Here is a 26,551-nt window from a genome sequence, read left to right on the forward strand (position 1 = left end):
TTTAATTCTCTTTTTTTAACTTCTTTACTCTGAATTTTATAAGATTGAGCAGATTCATAGGATCTAGTAATTGGCTTTCAATTAACCGGAAAGTTTAGACATAAGTGCTAGAGATAATTTTGTGAATAACTTGATTTCCTCATTACAAAATTAATTTTTTTCATTAAAATATGAATAATCAAGCAAAGGAATAAGTATCTACAAGTGTTTTAAAAGATGTACTGGGAAGTGTCTGTTTATATACTCCTCACAAGTCAAGCCGTTTCTTTAAATGTTCTACTGTCTAAAGATGTTTGCTTTTAATTGATTGTCCAAGAATCTTTTACCCAATTATTAAAGGAAGAGTCTATAACAATAGATTTTTGGCTGACTAGTCTACTGACCAAGGGTTTGTGAATCTTAAAAATTAATGTAGGCCTGGGCATGGTGGTACATGACTTTAATCTCAGCACTTTGGTGGCTGAGGCAGTAAAATCTCAAGTTCAAGGCCAGTCTGAGCTACATAGTGAGACACTGCCACAAAAATATTATTTCATATCTTACATCATTTGGGGTAACGTCCTAGAAATTATTATTATTCCTTAACCATTTATTTATTACTATTTTCATTACTACAATGAAACTGTTCTGCTAAATGCTCACTTACCTCATAATGTCTTCAAAATATATTTCTTTCAATTGCTGACACCCGGTAATGCTGTTCCCGATTTATCCTAGAAGCAAAGAAGAGCAAAAAAAAAAAAGACAAAAAAAGAAAAGAAAACATTAAACCATTTGAAGCATCAGTTAAAAGAGTTGACTGTATTGGTGGTAGAGCAGAAAAGATGAGGACAGAAGAAGAGAACAATGATCAGCTCTGTGGATGTGACCGTGTAAGGCCCGAAGCTTGGGGAGATGTGGGAGGACTGGCAGACCTCAGGAAATGTCTGAAAACTTGAGGTTCAGGCACAGGAATCTGGCCAGTTCAAGTGGAAACTATATTTTCATTTTGGCCAGTGTCTTGCAAATTGACAAACACACTTGACTCTTTTCAGTTTATTCATTTATTTCTTTAGTCTGTCAATTGACTCCAATAAACCCTTCTCTATTTACAAAACTTGCTTCTTCCATAGTGTCCAATTCTTCTGTCCTAAGTAACCTTCTGCCTTTTAGAGACTCTTATGTCTAGCTTCCTTTATTCTCTGTCTTTTTAATATTCTGGAGTTTTCTGGAATTTGGAACTTCCCTCTTCTCATTCTATGATCTATCTGATTCCTCCTCTATAGACTTTGGCAATTGTGATATTAGGTGAACATACATAACTGAGGCAGCTATTGCTACTCCTAGGTCTCTATTGCTTTATTCTCTGTGTAGTTTCAAAGCTGTCAAACTCACTGCTTAAAAAATTATTCCTAGACTAATTACTTTAATGTTCTCTTTCTCTGAGAATGGTATCACTTGGCAAATCCATCATCTAAAGGAAATAATTTGGTTCATATTATTCCTTAAACTTGAATCCATCCCCAAGGTGCATAGGTTTCAACTTTGCTATATTTATGATTCTTATTATTTGCTCTGCCTCATTTTCACTGTAGTTAACTAACTCAGTTATTTGAAAGTATTTGTTGAATGTCATTTATTCCAAACTCTGAAGATATATTAAGGGCTGGAATATTTCTCCACAGAATTTGCATTCTTAAGGAGAGTGATGATAAATTTATAAAGGAATAACTAAAGAAAATATGTCAGTGCAATGAAAGCTGATTGTCACTAGTGACTAGGAGGACACTATAGAGCATGTGTCCTCCTTCAGGTGAGATATCAATTTCAAGAAAGAATCAGGTAGATGGCTTTTTGAAAGAAGAGTATTACAGACATATGTAAGCACTTCTACAAAGCCTGAGAGTGGAGATCAGCTGGGTCTATTCGCTGAATGTAACAAAGCCCAGCTGTTATACTCTAAAGAATCAACTGAGAGGAGCCTGAAGGATGACAAGGGTGTGAACAAGGAGGCCACTATGGAATCCCAGGAAGGTGTGTCAGCTTCAGGAAGAAGCACGTGGGGCAGAGCTTAGCTGTGCTGGATTCATGATACTTCAGTGATAATTTTGGTACAATTCATACATTAACTCAACATGACAGGAGGGCTAAGAGGGGGAGAAATGAGAGATCACTCCTCAAATTTTGACTTGAGCATCTAGAGAGAGTACAAAGTCATTTTATAAAATGAAGAGTATTGTAGAAGAGCTACTTGGCATGGAGAGAGATCAAGAGCTCTTCTCTCTCTCTCTCTCTCTCTCTCTCTCTCTCTCTCTCTCTCTCTGTGAAATTCTATTATATATCCAAAATATCTCTATTTGCATTCCATGCCTTTAAGGAGTACAAAGTAGAAGAATGTTGACCAAAATCCACGCAAGGTGTATCTGTGTGTTCAGCAGATGATGTATGACTCCAGTGTGCAAAGTGAAATTTGAAATTAAATACATGGAATGGGATTCATAATTATAATTGACTTTTGTAGCCTAACAATAAAATAGTGAAGATATAATAGAATACTACTATATGTTCCATGCTATTCCGTATGTAAGTACAGCAGTTCATATTATATGTGTTTACTCATTTTTATTCTTCATGCCAGTCCTGATTTTACAGGTGAATCGATAGTGACAGTGGCACAAAGTATTTGAATGGCTTTCCCCATCCACACAGCTGGAAAATGGCAAGGCTGAGCTTTGAAGAGTTTAATCTAAAGTCCCACTTTTTAGCCATAATCCTTACATAGAGAGTGCACATGGGAGTGATCTTAATCCTGGAGGGGGAGAAAATGTGCAGATAGCTCAATGCGCTGAGATTTTGTGAGGAGTAAAAACCATGAAAGGGACTTATAAAGGAATGATCACTGATGCAGAGGAAAACTAGGAGTGCAGGTGGGTATTATATATCAGGACCTGGAGGAAAACAGAACTTCAGGAAGGGAGAACAATTAAATGTGCTGAATGCCCAACAGAGAAGTTCGTTTAGATTTGTCAAAGTCTAGGTCACTAGTAAACTTGACCAGGAAGTCTTTGCAGATATAGAATCTAGAAGCCACTGGTGGGAGCCTTTCTTTAATTTAATTCCTTTCTTTATTTTAGTTAACTAAGTACACTAAGGTTCTTTTTTAAGAATACAAAACAGTGATAAAAAATAGCATCAGAAATTATGCAAGATTTCACTACAGGAAGTGGTAGGATTTCACCAATGTTTGCTGTACTAACATGATGCTACTTCAAATTAGTTGTTCAGGTTATTAGCTATAAACACGTAAGATTCATTTAAAGAGAAAAACAAAATGAATCAATAATGAAGAATTCATAAGAAATTCAACAGAAGAACAAAAACAAAACCACAGTATAAGAATTTTTAAGCATTAACTGCTCCTTTCAAAAGACCAGCAGAAATCAACAATACAATTATCCAGTCTATTCTGCACACATACCTAAATACATTTTCCCTTCATTCATTTGTTTTTTCCTCATCCCCATTTTTCCTTCCCAATGAACAATTTCTTTCCCTTTCACAGTATCTGTTGGACTGTTCAGATTTTCATTACTCTCAAGTTCTCACACTAGCAAGATAATATGATATTTTTACATTTGGATCTGATTCATTTCACTTACCAATATACTTTCTAGCTGCTTCCATTTATCTACAAAAGCCTCAAATTTATCTTTTTTATTGCTGAATAATACCCATTGTGTAAAAATAAATTATCTTTTTTATCCATTCCTTAGTTGATAGGCATTTGGGTTGTTTCCAAGATTTAGCTTTGACAAATTACACTGCTATAAACATGGGTGCACATATGCCTTTGTGGTATGCTGATTTCGGTTCTTTGGAACAAATACCTGGGGAGGGGGGTTCTCTGGCTTGAATGGGAAATCAAATCCTAGCTTTTTGAGGAAACTCCATACAGATTTCCATAATGGTTGTACCAGCCTGCACTCTCACCATGGTTAGAGGAGGCTTCCTTTTCCCCACAGCTTCTCCAGTATTTGTTATTGCCTTATTTCATGATGATAGCCATTCTTTCTGGTGTAAGATGATATCTCAGCATTGCAGTAATTTGCATCTCTTGAATGACCAATGATGTTAAACATCTTTCATACTTTTGTTTGCCATTTGTTTTTCTTCATTCTTGAAGTACATATGTATCTCAGATGCCCATTTTTGGATAGAGACATTGAATTTTGGTGACCTGATTTTAAAATTCGTTATGCGTTCTAGATAGGAGTCCTTTGTCTGATGGACAGTCTGCTATAATTGTCTCCCACTTCACTGTGTGTGTGTGTGTGTGTGTGTGTGTGTGTGTGTGTGTGTGTGTTAGGAATTGAACTCAGGGCTTCGTACTTTCCAGGCAGGCACTGTCATGCTAAGCTACATCCCCAGTCCAAGCAGTAGAGACTGGAGGTTTGGCCTTTGCATTGAGCTACATTCGTAGTCCTTTTGAATTTTTTATATAATAAGACTCTCTTGAGTCCTGACCTGACAGTCCTCTCAAGTAGAAGTGCCTGTTTCTCCTCTGCTTCGTAATTGTACTGTCATCTTTCATAACATCCTTCCGCTGACACGACTATAGCATCTCTGTTTAACGCTCTCTTTTGCATGCCTTTTTTGTGCTCTCCCCTGTGTAGCTCTTTCTTCTCTTCTGCTCACGTCATTGCTCCTGTATCATTATAAGTTTCCACACCTTCCTTAACTGAAAACTTGAGGACAGTGCATTTATCTGATTCATTTTTGTACGCCCAGTTCCTAACACAATGTCAAGTATTTAACTGGCAATTGATGAATATTTAATAACTGAATAAAGCCTAAATTAATCAGTTAAGTAAAACCAATTTTATTGGACTTAGAAAATTATTGCAGGGAAAATGTGCATGAAGCATAGAATTTGATGCATTTTTAAGACAAGATTTCGCCATGTAGTTCAAACTGACTGTTAGATGTCTCCCCCAAACCCAAAGCCTCATGCAGTCACACAAGCAGCTTTGTCAGAGATGGTTGAATCTAGAATATGTGGTTGATTTCTGGTGCAATGCTGGAATTGAGGGGTGTAATCATTAAATGAGTGCCCTGGTTGGTTTGGCACCACCCTAATCCTAGTAATTGTACGTAGTATGAGGGACAGAAGAAGGTTTGCTTTGCCTCTTTCTTCCTTCCTCTGTGACAGTCTACCCACCATGAAGTGTTTCTCCGTGATGGCTGTCTACTATGCCACCCTGCCTTGGAGCCAGCAGGTTACCAAGTGAACCTCCAAAAACCATGAGCTAAATAAACTTTGCCCCCTTTAATTTTTGGTGTCAGGTTGTTTATCTCAGCAATAAGAGAAATAGCTAAGACGCTGGACTTGAACTCACTGTGTAGACTAGGTTGACCAGAATCTTTTGGCAATCCCCCTGCATCAGCCCCTCAAGTGCTGGAACTGCATGCATGAGCTACCATACCTGGCAATTTGATACTTTTTTTACAAATGTGTGTCAATGTAGGTACCATAGCAATAAAGATGTAAAACATTTCCTCCATCACCCAATTTTAAATAAAAACATAATCATATACTAAGAAGTTCACAGTTGAAAAATAGCCTATTTGAGGTAGCAAAGAAGCAGGCTGATACCATGAGAACAGCATGATTCTGAGTCATGTGTGCACTTTAACCATTTTTCACCTGTAGAAATTTGAACAAGTCATTTAAATCTTGTAATCCTAATAATGCTTGGTACAGATTAAGCTACTTGTGTTAGTCAATGTTATTTACTTCCTGTATGAAAATATCTTCATTGTAATTCATATTGTTGCATAGCACCATTAAATGAAGCTCAAAATTTTAGGTGGTCTGTATTCTAACACATTACATGTTCTGGTTCTTATATTGAACTCTGTGTAATTATCAATTGAAATTATAAACATATGGTGAAGCTTGGTCTTTAGGTTATTTTCCAGTATTTTATATTAACATCATTGCTATCTATTTTATAGTGCTACATTCTACACGAGAAACGTTACAATGCCAAGAGAAATACTGCAATTTAGATTGAATTTCACATTTGAAAAGTAAAATATAATGCAAAAAACCTTAAATGCCTCTATAATTTCAGGGCATTCATATTTCATAATAGCATATTTTAAAAAATAAAATAGAAAATTTTGAAACAAAGGTATGTCAAATATAACTTCTGCATAAGAAGGTAGTTTGGAACATCTTTAACAATTTTACTTAATGTGTGTACAGTTCACTTATATTCTAATATTACATAGATTTTTAGTTCTGAATGAATAGATTTAGTTTGCCTTTAGGGTGAATCAGTTCTTTTAGATGTCTTTTTGTTTAGAAACACCTTAAATTATTTAAATATGTATACTAACTTTTCATTCAGGGAGATAGACACTTAAATTATATTGGTTATTGAACTACTCTTTCATAAATTATAAATTCAGATGCAAGTCAAACCTAATTTGGGGTGATGTCATGGCAAAATAAAATATCCCTCTCATCTGTGTACTTGGCCAGTTTTCCCTGTTCTGTATAGACCAGTATAAGGATTTCTCTAGTCCCACGGTTTCAAATTTTAGCTCGCATAAGCTGTTGCTTATTGGCTGTAGATCCTGGGACAAGTCACACAACTTCTCCATCCCTAAGTATTATGGAGCTGGTGTAGTAATGGCACTTTTCTTTCCTGAGTTGCTAAGAAAATTAAATAAATTTATACACAAAAAAGCATCTTAAAAATGCCTGGCAGGAGTGAGCACCTGATGAGTACTATGATTCTGGAAACTTTTGCAATTTCAATTGAAATCAATTTGATTCAAATTTGAACATTCACTATGAAACTAGTAAGTACTAGTTAATGTTATAAACTTCTGGCATGAGAAAATTTTATTGAAATTAATGCTTTTACATAGTAGGATTACATGAAACTCAGTCTAAATTTTAGGTGTCTCACATGCCTTCCAATGATTCCCAAATAATTACTTGCTCTGCATTGAAACAACGCATCACACAATTCAAAATCCCACCCGTCTCCCACATACTGAGAAATTTTAACTTTAAACCATGTATACATCGAACCAGTCATTTTTATCACTCATGACCAAGATACTGGTCTTTGATGACTGCAGCCTTCTCTAAAGTGTTAAGTCTAACACTATTAGTTTGTACCCTGACACAGTAAGCCTGGCTGATTCTTGTACAGAAATCTTGGCTAATGAGCCAAGTTTCAGATAAGGAGCTTTCCCATTTCACTGACCCATGTTGGAACATCAAAGAGCAGGCGAGAGGCATAATCTGCTAATAACTTGCGTGTTTCAACACAGAACAGTGGTTCAGCGACCAGTGAACTGACTGATCACTAAAATCACTTGCACGTTTCTCTGAATACCAGGTGTTCCGAGGACACAGTCATGACAACAAAGTAGAAAAAGCCTACAGCAATTGAAATAAAGGTAAAAATGGAGGTTATTAGAGAAACATGAAGAGTTTCCACCTTTTTAAAATTTAAACTAAGATCCGCCCCTCACTAACAGTGAATGCCACCTCTGCAGAAGGAAAGGGAGGCACAGCTCCAGGGCACACTTTCAGGGTAGGATCATTTTTTCTGAGCAGAAAATGATTCTCTGTGGATCTTTAAATAAACAGTCAGCTCTTGGTCTTCTGTGTTATCTACATGTATTTTTTTTCAACTCTGAAAGAAAAGGGAAGAATGTATCAGGTTGCTCCTCCTTACCAGTTCTGTGTGTGATTGGTTCATTTGTATTCCTCCCATATTGAAATTCCAGTGAAAAAGACAATTGTAATGAAAGCTGACACCTTAGTGACTGATTCATACTGGGTATTGTTTCAAGCCCTCTATAGGAAAAGGATCAATTATTTCTGGTTTGCAGGAGACCATGCCAGGTTTAACATGAAAGTCATGTATCCTAGATTACCTCCAGTCTCAGGTCAACCAGAATTGTACCTACAAAAATCATAATTACTTAATAACCAAGTCCATTCATTGCCAGTTAGGTTCCATTATGCTGTCTGGAAGCTAAGGTTCTGAGCCAATGAGAGGTTAAGAAATTCTTTGGTGTTTTAAAACCTAGTGCCATTTCCTAATGGAGACTGAATGAGAAATCAAACCAAGGTATTAGAGGCCACAGTTATTCTCTCCTGTTCTCTTAGTCTTTTTCTGGATAAATAGATAAGGTGTTGAACTGGATACTGTTCACCAGGACTTATGCTATCTCCTCGGTACTTCAATCCCAGTGCATGTAGGGTAAGAAGGAAAATTCTTTCTACCACTCGTTGGTAGCGCTACGCTATAACACACGCTCCAGTCTCAAAAAAGCCTACTGTTGGCCGTAAAAGAATCTCTTTCAGAGCCACTACAGAAAACTGATCATTACTTATGATATTTTTGGCCATATAGCATACCTATAACTTATAAAATAATGTTGGAGTACAGACTGGAGAAAACAATGTTTTTATCAAGATATCTTCTGTTTATAGCACTGTCCTGTTATTGTTTTTTTTAAACAATGAGAATGGAAACCTGTCAGACAAAGTAAAATGGAATATTTGCAAATATGAAATAATGTTTCAAATGGAGATTACCATTTCTTGGTGATCACTGATATAGATGTCCATTGGTGTAGTTGTATTCTATAACTCGTTGCCCACGTATACGACCAAATGTACATTAGAATGGTAATTTTTAGACTTTTGGATTTAGAAAAGCAGTAAAATACCAAAATAAGGTGAAGGATGTCAACCCAATAATGTCAAATATTAATTTTGTTAAAAACTGTATTAAAATAAAATTTCTATTAACTCTCATTTATTAACTCATAAATAAAGTAGCACAAATTTCCTACCACTTGGACATTATTTTCTAAATATTCTTTTAGCACCAAATGAGACTTCACTTCCATGTGGATGAGAAATTTAAATTGTATCTCAATATATTCCAAAAATCAGGGTTATGCTGCAAGAAATAAATGTTGGTCACACAGTTGCATCACATTGGCAAGTTTTTCAGTTGGTTGGTTGTTTCTGTGTTGTTGTTGCTTTGCTTTTGGTGCTTCTGTGTAAGAATGAGACTCTTACTGTATTCAGTGCAACATAAGTGGCTCAGTGTCCCAGCTTCCTCAAGAGGTTTAGTGGTTCATTTTTGTCCGTTTGTTCTTCCCACAATTGTTGTAGCATTTCAGTTTCATGTGTATGTGTTGACGGATATGGGAACATTGTATTTCATGTTATTTTACTCTATTGAGAGTTTTCTTGGCAAAATGAGAGATGCTAAAGAACCACAGACCCAATCTAGTGCCAAGAGAAATAAGCTGCAGTGGCCCTAAAAACCGTGTGGTGCATCCAAGGGGAAGGGAATTATCAGTTTGTGGGTACTTATCCCTCTGACTGGAGCTCCCAGTTCACCAGCTTTGGGCTGTTCAGATTGTGTCAGAAAGTAGACACTGGGTCAGGGAGAGCATTACCAAAGATTGAGCACTAGTGCTGTGACCTCGAAGTGGGAGATCTGGTGCTGCTTCCCAGCTCAGCCTCCGAATGCTCTATGGCCTAGTGCTTCCTTTACCTACTCAAGCTTCTGTTGTCTCAGTCATTTTGTGAGTTTCTAGAACTTCCTCTATTCAATGTAAACTGTCTGATTTCCAGTTCTCTAAAATTCCTGCTTTCTTCCAGTGCATTTTAAAGTATTAACTAGTCTCAATTAGATGATTTACCTTTTCCAGCACAATACTGAATTTTACCTAGACTCTACTTATAGTGGTTTAACTTAAATTCAGGATCCTCTGTTGCCTATGAACGAAAATGTTTGATGTGGGTGTTGAGAGCTAAAACACTGAAATGATTGCAAGCATAATACTCTTTTGTTCCTCTATGCCTTGTTCATAGAGCTAAGTTTGAAACCTGATGAAAGGTAAATGTTCTAGGCCTCAACTGACTAGGAATTTAGCTGGATAACAAACAAAGGAAAAAAACCAGATCACTAAAGAATAATAGGGAAACCATATATTTAATGTACCCAAAATAGTAGGGTGCTTTGGAAAGCTATGGTTATTTTTCCAAAATGTGTAATGCACAATAGGCAGAAGATAGAGATTCTCTTCTCCCCCTCCCCATCTTTCTTTCCCTCTCTCTGCCTCCCCCACCCCTTCCTCCTCCCTCTCCCCTCTCCCCCTCTTTTCAGTTAGGGACCATAATTTCCATGAAGGTAAAGGAACAAGGGACAAAGGTAATTTCTTCATTATTGTCTTTTAAGCATTTCACCCTGAGCTGCTCATATTTGACACAGTAAGCGTTTGTCCAGAAACACTGGTGACTCTTTGAACAGATGCTTCGGATGTTTCTTACACCATAAACTATCATTTTTCCCCATAGAACATGGTGGTGGAGGGAGAAATGGCTTCTTTAAGAGCCAAAACCTTACAGAATAATCAATTGGGTTAATACCCCTTTGTGTATAAAAAGCATAAGATCTACCTCCTTATTATCTCAAAATGCTAAATTACGTAATTTCAAAGGTATAAATGATAGTAAATAAAACAAAACAATGAAGAAATTCTTACAGGATGTTGAATAAAGGAGAATCATGACCCATCTCTGGGTTTGTTTTTTGAAAGAAAGCCTCAGAGCTTGGAGATGCCACTTAGTGATAGAGCACATCTCTAGCATGTGTGGGACACATGTGCTTAGTCCCCAGCACCACCACAATGAATAGATGAATAAATAAATGCAGAAAATATCAGAAGTAAGAGGGCCAGCCAAATAGCTCAGTGGATTAAAATGCCTGCAAGAAGGCACAGGGGCTGGGGGTTCGATCCTGTGCCTGCCTTACCGGCCCTGCCCCTTGGGGAACCCTGAACACCCTGTAGACCCTTCCCTAAAAAAATACAAAAAAACCTAACAATAAAATAAATAAATAAATAAATAAAAATACTGTCCAAGTAGACTTTGATGCCCTGACTATGACTACTGCCCTAAAATTTCAGGGTTATTGCCTCTGTCTCTTTTTTTTCCTCTTTTTGCTCTTTCTTCTTTCTTCAGATTTGTTTTCTTATTTTGTATTTTAGGGAAGGGTCTACCAGGTGTTCAGTGTCTCACTACTTGATTGGACTAATAGTGATCCACCTGTTTACAGCCTCCCAAGAGATGGGATTACAGGTGCATGCCCCCACACCTAGTCTCAACTGCCCTCTCAACATACCCCAGATCCAAGGCCAGCATGGCAAGCCCGGGGATTGAACCCCCAGCGTCTGCTTGCAGGTGCTTTAATCCATTGAGCTATTTGGCTGGCAGTGGACAGCCTTTTATACAGCATTCCAAGTATAAAATTAAACAACATTCAGTAGTATCTCTGATAACCTACCCTCCTGCATATGATGGCATTTAGGCTTTGGCTTCATTGGATATGCAGATAGGTAAGAGCCATTCTCTGTGGGTAGGCAACAAGGCAGGGTTTGTACAAAACCCCTGGGAATGTTTGGGGTTTTCTTTTCTATTATTTTTCCCTTTACACATGAGCTGACTGGTAGCATGCTGGCTCACACATGCCTACATTGCCTCATTCAACTTGGGTAGGTGGACCGGTGTTTGGCTATTCTTTACTATCTAACATGGAGAGTAAATAAAGAGTTGTTCTTAATGAAGTTTTCTCCCTGAAACTCTGCAAGTATAACTTATTCACATCATTAAAGTAGAGTTTTCTGAATCCAGATGTGTCCGTTATATTTACAGGATGTCAAGATACCCATTTAGGCCTGATAAAAATTTTATGACTTTTCCTGAATCATATATATGAATATATATATATATATATATATATATATATATATATATATATATATATATAGATATAGAGAGAGAGAGAGAGAGAGAGAGAGTCCTTGATTTTGTTATGTTTAGTTTCCTTGTAGGAAATGTTCCTCCTAGTTTAGTTTCAATTTGTTGGTCTCTCTGCTGTGTCTCTCACTTACAACCACCCTCAGGCATGTGTGGGTCAGTTTTAAAGTGTAGGCACACTTTCTTACAACCTGAACTAATGGAAACAAAGTAAAATGAGATAAGCGTAGGACTTGTTAGCTGTTTCCCATTTTTAAATGCTGTCATGGCTCTGATTATGGACATTGCTCTATATTTTACTCTCTCGTTGGTAATCGAAAAACCCCTAAAAAGTCCATACCAAAGACCAGCTTTGTTGAAACAGCTACAGAAAGAACATGTCATGATTTCAGATGTCAACATGAGGAAAAATTACAGATCCTGAAAACCAGAATGTCCATAAGCCAGTATTGGTAGCACACTGCTTGATAAACTTCAACTGTTGTTCAGTTTGTCTTATGCAATGAATTAGAACAAGAAATTAAACAGAAGAAATTGAGGTACAGCTAGATAGGGAGATTCACTAAAATTTTAGGACAATTTTGAAAATACATTTGAGTGCACATTTTTCTGAGTAAAACTTAAATAGCTTTAAAAATGTTTTAAAATTTGTTATAAATTTGAATGGATTTGGGGTATTGAGCAACCAAATATGTGCAATTTTGCTATTAATACATTTATAAGTGAAGAAAATGTACATATTTATTGAGTTCACACTGAAAGCTATTTGAACCTCCCCTGGTCCCCTTGTTTTCCAAGGCAGAAGCCACTGGGCCAAGGGGATCCATTTCCAGGACAACACATTTATCTAATCTCAAATAGTTCACTTTAAAACCATATGTAACATTTACTTTCCATCCATGTTTCTCCGGAATGCTTTTACCTCACTTAGGCAAAGAAAATTCAGGCTTAAGGCTTGCATGGGTAGTAGATACCACCGGGCCAGACTCTAGACAGTGAAGCGCTCTGTACCTCTGGTTTGGCACAGACCGGTGAAAATTGTTGAACTGCAGCATTGCAGACCCAGTGCCAGCCCAGTGGCTAGGTGCCAAGATTGCTATTTGGCAACCAAAGGCCAGACAAGCAGCTGGTTATTGCAGTGCATCTGAGCAGCATGCTTGGGGCCAGTCCTCCGGTGCCAGATCCTCCAATCCAGTTAGTTGAATCCTTCAGGCTTTCTCTGGCTCTGTTCCCTTCCCACTTTGTGGCGAGCTCAGCCCTTGCAAGGGTGGTCTCCAGCAGGTTGTGCTGCTTCGGTCTGAGATGTGGCATCTGGCTGGAGGAGGATGCTAACAGACCACCTAATGCTGAGGGAATTCTTGGCAGCTGGGCTGACTCTGTGGGAGCCCTGACCAGAGCAGGCAAGCAGCAGAGACTGGCGGGACAAAAGCATAATCAATAGGAGCTGCTGGCATTCCACTCCAGCCAGGGGCAAAGAAACGACAACCTGCTGGCATCTGCCTTTGGCCCCGCTGCCTTCTATTTTGTGCTGTTCTTTGTGAAAACTGCTAAGACTGAGGAGCCCGGTGTGCAGCCTTGTCAAGAGGAAATGAGCAGGAGGAGGTGAGGGGAGAGAAGCAGGCTGAGGAAATAGAACCATGGTCAGTGCGTAGAAGGCCACGAGCACCAGGCAGGCAAAGATTTACTAAATTTCCTGTTTCAAAACTGGAAAGAAATTCCCTCCCCATGCATTTCAAAGCTCCTTTACTGCCAGAACTTCTGGACCTGGAGAATAATTTGATGTTAGGCTTTTGGGAAGAGAAAGCAGAGCTTTTCTGGAGGCCGGGGCTCCCAGGAGTTGTTGCCCTCCTGGAGTTTGGCGCCATCTGCAAGCTTGCTGCAGGCGGTTGATGAATTTAAACTGGGTTAGCAGGAGTTGGGCACAGCGTGTTTGGAAAGCACTCGTCCCTCTTCTTTGGTCGGGGTAGAATGGCGAGAAGGGACTCTGGCATGATTATTTTCCCACTGTTCTCTAAAAGACACCATAAAGCCATTTTCAACATTGTGCCCTCTGAGTTGGTTCCCTGGAACTTAGAGAGCTATTCAAAAGAGTTCAGAACGAAGCCCGACAATTTGAACATAGCCACCGGGTAATTCTCAGTATCTTTCAAAGGATGCCTGTAATTTCTCCCGGGGAAAGTTGAAATACACTACAATGGTGGATCTATTAAAAATGTTGGCACGGAGGAACAAGAAGGCTATTGTCTTCAGTCGCTGGAGTTCTTGTCTCACCACACAGTACAAGCACTAGCAGGACGCTTTCTATGAAATGTGTCTTTTATTCTTAGTATGCAGTCACTTCCCAAACCTAGACTCATGGCTGACAAGCTTATCCTTAGTGGAGATGAAGAAAATCGAATGGGAATGTCGTTTCCATGTCATACTTCAATTATACAAGCTTTTGCCTTCTTCTTTTGATCAGGTGCACTGATGTTTATTTACTTATTTGGTCATTTATCCAAGAAACTTTATTATTGTAGTGGCCCAAGTACTACCAGCCTCAGGAAGAGAGGAGTCACAGGCAGAGCCTGCAAACAGTAGTGTCGCTAACAACCAACTATCGGAGTACACAGTATCTCACTTAAAGTAATTTCACAGCACTAGACCTGAAGTTTGTTCTAATGTTTTGATGCATTTCTGTTGTCAAAATTATAGGTTGGCCTTAGATATATTATTTCATAAAACCATAGCTGCATAATTAGTGCTTAACCTTCATTTATCCATATTTCTCTCTTTTTGAATACGGCTTCGTACATAAGAAATTAATCCCCGTACATTGCCTAGTGCAGTCCATGTTTACCCTCCAGTTTTGGTCGAATCATCAGGCATGGCATGAACTGATTTTCCCATTTCACTTTACCCTTTTCTCGATTATAACATTTTTTTATTCTTTTCTGGCTCATTTTCACCAATTCATTTCTTCTGCTCTCATGTGAGCATGCTGAGAGCGGGAATTACTCTCATAACTGTATGTGTTTACCTAATTGTTTCAGTGAGACTAACTTGTATCATGAAGGTAAATTAATATCCTTTGTAGCAAGAAGTATATTTGTTTCCAAATAAGGGTACAACTGATTCCTATTATTCACAGCAATTATTTTTATGAAGTTATGATGAACACTAAATTAGCAAATGTGGAACCAAAGCTCCTATGGGAAATATACAGGTTTTTGAGAACCTCTGGCTGCACAATTTTCATTAATTGATCAATGCATAATATTTTGTGCATATTTCTATTTAAGATGTTATTTAATATTTTTGTTAATTCTTTAGCATTAATGCTGATCAAAAGCACTACAGTAACTCAGCTAGCATCCTCTCTAGCACTTTCTTTTTCTATTGAATGTATAGTTTAGCGTTCTTGTTCCTTGTGGCACTAGACAGCAGTTCAGCACTCCACTTGGAGACCATTTTTAAAGAATGAAATCACCCATAGCAAGGCATAAGAATGAGAAAGATGTAGCATGAAAGAGACCCTCCAAAAGGATATTTGGTTATAAAGTGACAACTAAAAAAGGATGGAAATCCTTTATGTACACCCTCTCTCCTGGGAGTACGTACATACATTCCATGCTGGCTTCTTCCTCAGTATGTATAGATGCAATAAAAGATTGCTAGATGTAATGATTTGTTTATTTGTTTGTTTGTTTTTGTGGTATCAGCCATCAAATTCAGAACCTTGCGCACACCAAGCAGGTGCTTATGCCTCTGAGCTGTCTCTCCAGCCCCAGCAGTAATGATTTTGGACTTGCAAATAAAGTTGAGCAAGTAGACACATTCACAAATATTCAGAAAACTGTAGAGATCAACTGTTCTATATCACTAGTGCATATGATAGTTTTGATCTTGAGTAATCCAAACAGGTTGTGTTAGAGAATTTGACTTATTTGGAGCATTTGTAAATAGCAGTTAAGAAATTTTCACTTGGAGTACATTTTATTTTAAAATCCTTTTTTTTCTGCATAGTACTTCTTGTTTTAAAATTTTTATGTATTTGGTACAAGGTCTCACTATTCAGTTTGCACTCCTAGTGATGCTCCTGTTTCAGCCTCCTCAGGGCTGGGATTACAGGCGTGCACCACCATTCTTGGTCCTGGTGGCCAACTCAGCATGCTCAGGGAGGGGCTGGCATAGCATGGGTTACTGGGAATCAAACCCAGGTCCTTGAGCTTGCCTAGGCAGGTGCTTAGGCCACTGAGCTATCTCCATGTCCCCTCCCGCTACAAACTATTTCTGATGTCATACCTATTTCATCCCCAAAAGTAAGACAAATTAAATCTATGTGCTTCTTAGAAGATGCAGTAAGCTTCTGCAGCAGTGTTAATGCAGAATCATACTGAAAATAAAGGGTGGGGCACACAAGTGCACAGCCTGAGTGTGAGTACCACACAGCAAATCTGCAACAGCAGCAATGAGCTTGACTCGGAATAGAATATTGATATGCATGTATTATTGATAAGAATTTACTCTGGAAGACTTTCCTCTGCAATTTATCCAATCCACTGTGTTTCACTTAATATGATGTATGCATCTACTTTATTCATCTTATATGAGATTATGAACAATACCAGAAAGATGCCTTCATTAACACTCATGGAAAAGTAATGACCGTTTTCACAGTAATAGAATTTTCCTAATAGGGAAAAATATGTATTATTCTTTCCAGATATTATTCAAGTAAGTGGGTATATTAAAGTATTTGGAGAATCTCAAAAAGTAAACGTTGCTTATCGTTAATAAATATATTCAATTAAAGAATCAAGTGTGCATGTGAAGATGATATGAGAAATGCATGATAAGTCATATGTCCTGACAACACAGCAGTGGATGAAGTCACAGCACAGGGATTATGCAGCTATATTAATAACTTTCATGCAAGGCTAGTACTCACAAAATACCATGATAAAGATGTAGTGAAAGTGCAAAAATCTGGAAAATATCTTGGAAATGATTACTGCATAAATTTGATAATGGTGAAGCACAGGGGAAAATATGAGCAATTGGAAGAGCAACAATCACAGGACCAACTCACAGTCTCACCACAGCCAGGAAAACTGTCCCGGGCATACAGCACAGGCTAGTACAGACTCAGACTTCATCCCTCAAATCCACAGTCTGCTGACATCTTTGGCTCTTCTGTTTTTCTGCATCTGCACGGCAGATCAGTGGCCACACCAGGCTCCTAGATTTCTCCTGAACGTGTCTGTCCTTCCTCCTTTGCTGTCCTCGTGCAGGTCCCTGCCATCTCTTACTGCAAAATACTCTTGACCATTCTTTCCTCAAAGGAAGCTCTTCAGTTTGTTTTCTATAATACAGAAGGAGAAGCAACTCCATTACATCTACCCCCTACTTCCATGCCACCTTTTAGCCCAGAAGCCATTAAGGTTCTCACCACCCTTATATGTTTTAAAGACTCTCCAAAATCAGATAGAGCCCTTCTTTCTCTAACCTCAACTCTTACTCCTTTTAAGTTTGCACTTTCTTTATCAATCTGAAGAAGTCCCTGTGATTGCTGTGGTGTCTTTTGTCTAAAGTCCTCTTTCGCCAGCTTTCCACTTAGGTAATTGCTACTCACCTATTCAGACGTCTGCCTGCATGTCAACAACTCCAGGAAGGGCTTCTCAATTCCACTCACATTAGATCACATGGCTTTCTTAGTTTCCCACATACCACTCATTGCTTAGACCACTTAGAGTTAATCCAAACTGCATTAAATTTACAATGAACCATGTAACAGCAGTGAGGAGGTCTTGTTCTGATTCTATTGCCTTCAAATATTTAAGTTGACTCTCGACCAAGGTGCTGCGGGCATGAATTAATCAGAATTGAAAAATTGTTTGTACCTGTGATAGGTGTGCAATTACCACCTTATTATATGGAGGGCATTTTCCAGAGTCCAACACAAATGACTTTTATTAATTATTATTAGGAAGTAAATTGGCAAAGTTCATTTGCTTAAATTAAACATCACCCCTTCCTCATAATTCTGTAATCCAATAATAAATATTATCATGAAATATTCTGAAAGATATGGTTTCTCTCAGTAATACCATTAGGTAGCACTTTACAAGGATTTGAAAACCCAGTATCTATTCTCTTTTTGTTTCACTAATAGCTGAACAAGTGCATAAGCAAGTTAAAAAAAAATAAGAAGGACATTGTTTATTATGTACCTGTTTCGGAAGCCATAAAGACAAATTATGTACTTCTTATAAATTGCCTGTGTTCCCTTGGCTTGGGTGCTTATTATGAGAAATACTTATTCATTAAACTATTTTTAAGCCTGCCTGATAAGTGGTCAGCATAAAAACTGGTTAGGGTAAAGTTCCATCTCCTGAGGACCTAAGAACTGAGTAGGTGGACAAAGGCAATAACCCCAATAATGTGTGATATGTGCATTATTTCTAAGTTAAATTATCTTCATGGTGAATGTAGTTCTGTAATATAAGTCCTTTAGGTAAGTCCAGTAGACAATTTAAAGTAGAAAAGTACTAATGTGAAGCATGAATTCATAGTTGAGAGAACCGTAGATGCTTGCCATTAAGGTGGACTTCGAAACACATCCAGTTCAAATTACTTTGTAAAACTTGAGTTTGTATCTAAAACCCAAGTGCTAAGTGATCCCCGGCTTAGCTTGAGCATTTCTCACAAGACCCGCCCTCCGCCTCCTGCTGTATTTTGTGTTACCATTGATCCACATATGTTGTTTATGAAGTATTTTCTTATAATGAATCAAAATACATTTTGCCATATCAAACATGGTTAGTTCATTAGCTTGAAAACCTAACAAATGTGACAAGCTACTTGTCACTGACCTTGATTGTTTCTCCACACTAAATAAATTGGTACAGCATCGGAGGACATTCCTTCACCATCTAGAAGCCTTTTCTGAGTATGTGCAATAGCAGAAAGCTTTCCAGGGGTCAGTTCTAGACCACTGAGTGGAAAGTCCAATGGGTGAAATATAGGATGGCATGAAATACAAAATGCCAGTCGGTTTCCACAAAAGGAGCACCAGTTATGCTTCAGATTTTTTTTTTTTAGGTGTGCATCCATGTCTCCATTTCTATGTAGACCGATTCCCATCATTAAATATATTCCTGAAGGTAAGCAATAAAACTTTAAATAAAACAAAGTAAAATAAATCACAGTGCTACAGACATGCCGACACACACACACACACACACACACACACACACACACTCACAAAAAAAAAACACACTTTTGCTAACTTAGATCAGTGCTTCTGGAAAGCACTGTGCATGAGTGTCACCTGGATAGTTGATAATAAATCAGTTTGTATGCCTCACTCACCTGTCTTTTCTGGATTCTTTATGGCTGAGGGGCGGTGGCATCTGTGAAGTGTGTGATCCGCTGATCTTGGCCTGTGGGGTCTGCTCTGAGCCCTATTAACACATGTGAGTCTTGACTGGCCTCCATAAGGGCTCATGGGGGACTAAAAAAACGAGTTGTTTTGTATCTCAAAATGTATTTTGATTCATTCCAAGAAAGTATGTCATCAACAGTCTCTATTGTAAATGTTTGACAATATCAAATTCAACTAGAAGATTAGTCAGGAATGCCGATTTTAAGTCCAGGTGTGCTACCTTCCCTCGCCTTCAATGTTGGAGATGATCGGAGACTTGAGAATGTTGCAGGTGGGAAGAGAGATGCAAACACTGGAAGACATTTCAAAGACCAGCACGGGAGTTACTCATTTGCATTTGCTTTTATGGGGGTGGTTGTATGTCTCTTAATTTCCTAAGATGTGCTCTGTGAATGCCTCTTAATTAATTTTCTAAAGAATTTAAACTCTCGGGTCTGTTTTTCTTTCATAACCTCACCATCAGCTCCATCTAACTTTTCTAGTCGAAAGTTTGCATCTTTAATAGGAAACTACAGTGCAAGGTAATCCGGAGATCGTGCTTACTTCTAGTTATTAACCAACCTGACAGTTCAAGCCCCAAGTCCTGACTTCATTTTCTCATTTCTTCTTGTTTTTCTTGTCTCCTCATTTTTTCTTGTTGTTCTATCTATTTTTAGCTTCTTCCTCTTATTCCTTGTTGTGCACCTTACTTTATCACAGAATCATAAGAAGGGTGGCTGTGAGGACCTGTTTCTTGTATAATAACTTGTAATTTGAGGGGTTTCCTCTTATTTGTAAGATTTCCTCACTTTTGGAGTGTTATGCCTTGGCATGGTTTTCTGGTTTGGTTTTTATTATTATTTTTTATCTTTATTCTTGAAACCTAGACATTTTCTGGACTTTAACCCCTCTAGGTCTTCATGAGCCTTCCTATGACAGTCACTCTCTCCAAGAATTTTGATTACACAGACAACAAATGAATGCCACTTAGATTAAAACAATACCAAAAGTGTTTTCAGATTAATAAAAATTACAGAAAGAAGGTATAATAGGCATAAACTGTGAAGGCCTATGTCTTGGTAATACCACAGGATTGATTCAGATATGTAATCATTTTCCAGTGTTCTCAGTAAAGCAAAGAAACTTAAACATGAAAGAGAATGCTAAACTTGAGTTCAAATCAGTCTCTTGTTGGCCTTATAAATTATTGTAAATTATTTAAGTACCTGAATTTATATTTTATTCTCTTTAAAATCTGGGCAATAATATACACTGTGAGGGCTGGCCAAATAGCTCAACAGATTAAAGCACCTGCAAGCAGGAGCAGGCACAGGGGCCGGGGGTTCGATTCTCAGACCTGCTGTGCTGGCGTCAGGCCTGGGGTGTGCTGAGATGGCGATTGAAACTAGTAGTACCACATGCCTGTAATCCCACCACTTGGGAGGCTATAAACAGGAGGATCACTACTAGTCTGAGTAGTAGTGATAATGTGTATATTCTCATATCAGCTCTTAACTGGACAACATTTCATATTCTCATGTGTTTCTGTTGTTCATTTATTAAACCTTCTGGACAGTCCAGGTCAAGTTGTTGGCAGCTGCCTGGGTGTTTACTTAGAATTTCATCTGTTTTCTTGGTTGCTCCTTAAATGTCCCCACTGGAATAATGCCACTGCTCTCTGCTTTCCCCAATGTTATACAGCCCTTAAAATGGACACAACACTTAGCCTGGTTTTTAGTATCCCTACACTGTCTATAAGCCTATTTTTGAAGCATGCTAGACAGCATATTCATAGGTTTCTTCTTCAGTTGAATTATTGAGAATGATAACACTATACCTAGGAGGATGGATTTCACCAATTAGAGCTTTTTAATTATTGCTTTTACTTAACTGCTATGAATTAGGAAAGCTAAGCTTGGAATTGAAAAACTAAATCTTTTGAGACACAGACCTTAGTTATTCATTCAAAGAAATTTATTGAGTGATTATTATATGACTGATGCTATGTTGCAGTTTGGAAATTATGAGGATGGCTTTATGAAATTTTCAGTCTAATAAAGGGAAAGGATAGTAAATCTGTGGAAGAAAAGCACAGGATATTATGAGAAGAGAGTGTATGTTAAAGAGATCTGATTTAGGCAGCAGAATAAAGAACCCTCAGGGAAAGCCTTCCATGACAAAGTACTTAGGAAAGATGTGTCTGTGAACTTCTGTGCAGTACAATTTCATGCTTGTTAATAAAGAAAGATGTTGAATTTACCCCTGTAGAGTCTGACCTTGCTGGAAAATACCTTGCAAATATTTGACTTAAATATGTTTGAATTTCTAGTTTTTGAGTAGGTTGTGACAATTGTGTTGAAATTCAGAGTAATATGTGCGGTTCTTTCTTTTTTTTTTTTTCAACCAGGGATTGAACTCAGGCCCTGAGCTTGCCAGGCAAGCGCTTATTCTACTGAGCAATCTCCCCAGCCCCGCGTGTGGTTCATTCTTCATGAACCCGTTAAATCTCTTCTCAGAACTGGAGCACCCCAACCTACAGCACACTTTCCACAATGTCCGGGCCTGGACTTTAGCACAACTGCTCTTAGGGTTCTTTGATTATGACAATGCAACAGAGCCACTTGTCAAGATATCAGACTTTTAGAATAATATTTGTGTTAGGAAAAAAGGCAGAATTAAGGTGGAAAGGGACTCTAGGGTACTGTTTTCAGTCCTAGCATCTGGACCAGATAGTGTTACTCCAGGTTGAGATATATGCAATGGACATCAGCATTGCTGAAAAATCCTCCATCGTAGCTGGGCACTGAGTACTTTCTGTATTTTTCTCTCCTCTATTTCTTAACCTGATCTCACTCCATAAAGTCTATTAATCTAACTTATGAAATTTCAGTAAACAGCATAAGAAAATCAAGGCTTATCTCATTTATCTTATCTATTTTGGATGACTCGATGCTGCCTCATTGCGTTCCACAATTTCAAGGTACAAGGAGGGGTTGACTACCATCCAGGTCCCAGGGCTGGTCAATAGAACGTTTCTTCACAGTGCATAATCGAGGTCTTTGAAACCTGCATGATATGCAGAGATCTTGTTTCTCCTTGGACTCCTGAAGCACTTATGTGACTTGTATGAAAACTGACCACATTTCAAGAGAAAGTCAGAGTGGTCATTATCCAGAGTTCTAAGGATTTCTAAAATATAAAAAAATTAAGATGAAAGAAATTATGGATAAGTCTTTGGTTTTATCCAGAAAAATGGGAGGTGGGAGTGAGGCCACAAAGAAGTACAAGAAGTAATAAATAGCTCATAAAGCCTGATAGTGACTGGCTAACTGTAGGTATTATTTGGGTTTAAATCAATAAAAGAGCCATTTGCTCAAAAATGGCTATCATCTATCTATCAATTTATCTATCATCTATCATATGTCTGCCACACACCTTGTGAATAGCACTTGTTGCACATTTGACTAGTGTACTGAGCTCTCTGTGATGTCAGAGGCCATAAGTCTATTGATGAGCATCATAAGTTGTAGGTTGTTGTTCAAAGAAAAAAAAAAAAAAAGGAGATTAATGCTATTTTTTCTGTAAAGCTCTTGAGACTTGTCTTCCTTTTGTCACCCTGTTGGACTTCAGCACAGATGTATCCACTCCTGGATTTGTTCCTTCATGGAAGAAAGTAGCCCCTCATGGTTGGTAGAGGACTTGGTCGTCGTGGAGCAGGCTGTCTCATCCAGGCATGGGATCCCAGCTATGGAGTCAGTCCCATTGTTATTATGGTGGACTGATTTACTTTCATGCTGATAAGCCAGCATGAGTCAGGAACCCTTTTGGGAACAGAATTGATTTCTGATTCACCTCTATATCCCCAGGACAATGCTTAGAATACAGAAGCTGCCAAATATGTAGTTACAAAGTCATATATGAATAGTAAATAATAGCCACGAGAGTGATAAGCATCTTCATTTGCTTTCCCAGCTCAGTTTCATTTCTTTCAGAGAGTACAGGGGCCACAATAAATGAGGAGGATTACACAAAAGGTTTCAAAGAGCAAGGAGAGAAGATGGAAATCTGGATGAGTCGTTTCCCCAAGTTTTAAAAAGCCACTCCAGGGATCATGTGACTAAAGGCATAAGTGTCAGAAAATAGATGTATTGTTTTTAACTGTGCCAGCCTCTTGGTGTAATGTTTGAGCATTAGTAGTTAGGCAATGCATTTCGAACCTTCAAGTACGTATTTAGAGAATGGAGCACTAAAACACTTAAATAATTAATAATACATAATTAATATGTTCCCACAGAAAAATGGTTTCTATTATCTCTGGCCTATTCAGTGGTCTCCATTTATCTTTTTAAAAAGCTTAATGATTGGGGCAAAATGAGGGGGATGCATAATTCCTTTGAAACTTTTTCTTAGCTGTATATGTGGTAAGCCCTCTAAGCCTGGAGGACTTTTAGAAATATAGCTTTTGGATTTATGGTTTCAGGGATCTTATGTAAAAAATTTTAATTGGAATATTTTATGTAAAGTGTTAAAATACTGTTTTCAAAGACAGAAACAGGGCTATTTAGAGGATTTATTTTTTTCAAAGCAATGAGTTCACAGTATGTTAAAATTCTAAATTTAAATTTTCTGTGTTCTTCATGCTGGAATTCTAAATATACATGAGATATTTCTTAAATGTATGCTTTGTTGTTTTATTTTCTTAAATCTGTTCACTTTGAGTCCGGGCATGTGATGGTGGAATTGACAAAGAGAGAAAGACAGGTCACTCAGCTTCGCCCTGGGCCATCTAGACAGCTGTGCAAGCAGCAGGCTCCGGACAGAACAGGCCCATGAGTTCTGAATCAGATTCATGGGTCAATGTGACTACACAGTGGGACCTCGTTCACTGCCTGTAGCTCTTCCTTTGTCGTCACTCTGGAAGTCAGAATTCAATGTGAATGTCTCTTGAGAAATCCTTTTAATGAACTATAAAAATCAGTAGTCTGAAGAGAAGACCATTTCTGATACACTGATTACAATCATTTCTGCAAAGTGATGCCAATTAAATGTAAGAAGCAGGAGGACACACACCAGGGCGGTGGCAGCTGAATCACAGCAGCTGACAAACCCGTACCTGGAAGCTAGCGATTTCTCCATGAAAAGTCAACTTTAGCTCCCTGCGCTTTCAACTCTCCTCTCACTTGCCCTCTCAGTGAACTTCCCAAGTGTGCTTTACATTTGTAAAACTCGTTTTGAATTCACAGCGGTTTTATTATTTTTTTCTTCCTTGGAAGACTAAACATTTAAAAATTTTTAGAAGCTGCGTTGCACAGCTTTTCAGTTCCTTTGAAATAAATTGCTCTTAATGAAACATCTGAAAGCACGCACAAACACTAAACAGAGTTCTCCAAAATAATGGTGCTATTTTTAAATGAGTGAATATTTGGGAGAATAATATCATAGTGTGCTGGCATGTTGGTTAATTCAAGCCATAATTTAACAGGAAAATTCTACTTAAGAAAGCAAGGGGCTGAATACCGTGTCAGACATAAGACACCTACGCAAAAACCTAACGAAATAACAAATTAAGCACTGTTTATAAACAGACATGTTTGGCTTTATTTTTCTTTAATCTGTGATTTAGGTAATAACTGCACTGTAATTTTAACTCTCTGTGCCTTTTAAATGTTTGCTTAATTGTTTTATTACCATTGTATTTACTGATACCCATGCAGGGTGCCAGTGGAATTTGGCTCTGAGTCCTGAAGTCTTTATTTATGTAAGGGTAGCACTGATTTAGCCTTGATAACACATATCCCATTTCCACTGGATTACTCTGAAATTGTTTGACTAAAGACTGTGGGGAAATTGTAGGCCAAGTGAAAATATATAATTAAATTTCTGAAGCGTTCTCACATTCTCTAAGCTAGCCTTTCCTTTTGCTTACATATTTTAAAGAATCCTCCAGATGAGATCAAAGTGCTTTTTGTTCAATTTTGGGCACACCATGAAATGCCCACATGTATTAGAAATAGACTATGTGACATACCAGCTGAAATTGGTACACAGTCTTTCAAATGGCAAAGAAAACAGGGCTTCCCAATTCAAATGTATTTTTTAGCCATTTCAGCTTGGTAAAGACAGATTTTAACCTTAAAAGTTACCTTGAGTTTTTTGATTGTAGGTGATATTTTGACTCTTAAAATTCATTTCTTCTAGCCTCTAGGGCCAATGAAGATGCATGGAATTTTCTGATGGAATTTCCCACATGCTATCAAATAGTGTGTTCAAGCAGGGATTTGCATATGAAATACATGGTGATTTTGACTTAGTTTTGTCTCTGATTTAGTTAGTCTGAACTAAGAGGCTCAAGATGACATCTATAGCGTTGTTACGGGCACAGACCACACTTGGAACAGCAAGACTCATAAACATGAGAAATAAAGAGGTAACAATTTTTGCAGGCAGAATGTTCACACTTTCAAAAACTTAAGATATGATTCTATTAACTTAAAGAACTGAAGGTCTATTCTAATTCTTTGCAAATTAGAGGACTAAGTAATATTTGGTATCTTTGCTTATTAGCTTAAGTAACAACTTTTAAGGAATTCTATTGACACTTTTGTCTATTTTATTTCTGTGTATTGTGATCTCCCCTATGAATAATGCAGAAATATAGATGGCAGTGGAACTGACCTCAGAGTCAGAAAAGATTCCTGGATCCCTATCATTGATTGATTTTATGGTTTTTAGGTGAACTTAATTATTTTCCAGCAGTCTACATGCTAACTTGCTGATGTTTGTAAGATTTTTTATTCTCTATAAAAGGAATGGTAAGCCAGCAGATCTGTTCATCCTATGAATTTAGTTGTGGCAGATTCTCCAGAAGGTCGTGGTTTAATGGGACTTAGCCATGTTTGGATAATTGCATCAGTAGCTCTTAGTTATCTCTGGAGTGGTTCGGCATTAAATGAAGCCATTGCTTTCAGGAAAACATCAGGCCTCATCTGGAATAATTTAAGTAGCTTATCATGAGTATTGGTTAAATAATAGTAAATTTGCATGAACATTTGGTTATTTCTCATATAAAAATATTTCCCATATAAAAATCTCCTATAACATGGGAAATTTTACATACACTATTGAAATGAGATAGATATTTACTTCATCTGCTATTTTTTTCTCTATGATACCAGAAAACATCGTTTTATTTTTACTGTTAAATATTTAAATTATCTGTGATCTCTTAACTAGTTTATTTCAAATGAAAGCCAATTTCTAAGCTAAAAGAGACTTCTCTAGACCAAATGTAAACT

General features: G+C 37.7%; 1 protein-coding gene across 9 annotated transcripts in view; it reads left to right on the plus strand.

The window, feature by feature from the left end:
• Rbms3 (RNA binding motif single stranded interacting protein 3) overlaps window positions 1-26,551 on the plus strand; it is a 726,581-nt gene that overhangs the window by 173,349 nt on the left and 526,681 nt on the right. The window lies entirely within an intron of this gene.

Source organism: Octodon degus, unplaced genomic scaffold, assembly GCF_000260255.1.
Source record: "Octodon degus isolate 3935 unplaced genomic scaffold, OctDeg1.0 scaffold00059, whole genome shotgun sequence".
In the NCBI taxonomy this organism is placed as follows: domain Eukaryota; kingdom Metazoa; phylum Chordata; class Mammalia; order Rodentia; family Octodontidae; genus Octodon; species Octodon degus.